Source organism: Phycomyces blakesleeanus (genome assembly GCF_001638985.1).
Source record: "Phycomyces blakesleeanus NRRL 1555(-) unplaced genomic scaffold PHYBLscaffold_16, whole genome shotgun sequence".
Lineage (NCBI taxonomy): Eukaryota > Fungi > Mucoromycota > Mucoromycetes > Mucorales > Phycomycetaceae > Phycomyces > Phycomyces blakesleeanus.
The window spans coordinates 869,761-871,412 of NW_017265149.1; positions in this window are offsets into that span (position 1 = coordinate 869,761).

Below are 1,652 nucleotides of genomic sequence, written 5' to 3' on the forward strand. Positions count from 1 at the left end.
AATTTCTATTATGTTTGACTCAATTATATAAAGTATTACTTATAAGGGTTGTTTTGTAAAATAGTACTTCTTCACTGGTATTTGGGAGGCTTATATATATCACATGCTGATAAAAGAATATGGGCGCATTTTTTGTTCAGAACCCGATGTTTATTTTATGCGCCGTGACTTTTACTTTTACGCCCAGATGGCTTTGAAGAAAAAAAAAATTTCTTTTAAAACGGGGGAGTGAATGGGATTTTTTAATTTTCTTCTTTACTCGCGGTTTGTATCTTCTCCATTTTAATTGATACAGTAAAATCAGATATTATCATTCTATCTTGTACAAAGATGCAAGTCAATAATAAGCTGTGGTCCCGGTAATTATGCTTAATTATCGATGCGGTATAGAGCTTGTCAGTCTATGCCTCGCGTATTTCGTAGGGATCTGAGGGTTTTCTGCCATGCGTGTTCGATGTTAGATTGTAGTCATCTCAAGTCTTCTGCGCATGACGTGGCATTTGTAAGCGGCCTTAATTTCTCAACCTCGGTTGGGAAGAGGTCCTGTTGCATAATCTGATTGTAATGTCGATGGCGGATGCTGCTTTTTTTCTCTTATACAAAACGTGGGAAACTCTGAGGGTTTTCTGACTTAAACGCTTGGTGGGACGTAGTGGCGAACACACCTTACACTTTTGTGTGCTAGCCAGTGGCTCTATCTGCCTAGCGGCTTATTAAGGTGATAATAATCTCCAACCGGGTCTCTCTCGTTTTTGCGAGAGAATCTTGAGCTGACCATACCTCAAGATAAGCAATATTTTTATTTATAGCAGGTATGTAATAAATAAATAAAAACATTCATTGACAATATACTAATCTTAACTTTTTTTTGAATATTTAGATAAAGTAAAGCCAAGGTACCACCTTGAACCAGCTCAGCAAAGCTCTAGGCTTGAGTGTTCACCGACTTTAATTGTTTTTTTTTTTTTAATTTTTTTTATCAATATATAAAAGACCTTAATAAAATCAAAGTTACATATACTTTATTTAAACAAATGAAGTGAAATAGTATATAATATTATTATACGCGTTTTGGAAATCTATCTATTAAAGTCAACTCTAGTTTTGAATTACTCTGTCAAAAGATTAAAGACTCACAATCTAAAGCGTTTTGACACCCGCAAAAAATAAAAGCATGAGCATTGTTTTCTTGCTCATTTTAATAATCTAATCCAACATGCAAGACACATCATCAGAAAACACACATGTTCCTTTTGAGAAATAGGATTCCTACTAAGACGAATGCATTGTGTACATGCATTAAGCAGATGTCAAAGTAATTCAGATTTCATCGGCTGTTGGCATGAGCCTGTCTAATGTCAAGTACATCATTAAGAGAATAGTTAAAATAAAATCTTCAGACCCAAGAAAGCGGCTTGTAGGACCTAGAAAGATTAGTGAGAAGACAGAAATATAATTTGTGCAAGTGGTTCGAAAGTACCCGATTTGCCGCATACTCTAGGCGAAGAGCCTCTTTAAAGTAAATAAAAATATTCATCTGTAGAGAGACAATTATCAGATATCTTGTCTGTTTAGGCTTTGGCTCACATATTCCAGATCATAAACCAACCTTGCCAAAGAGTCAATGAAGGGGTGTAATTCAGCTCAATTCA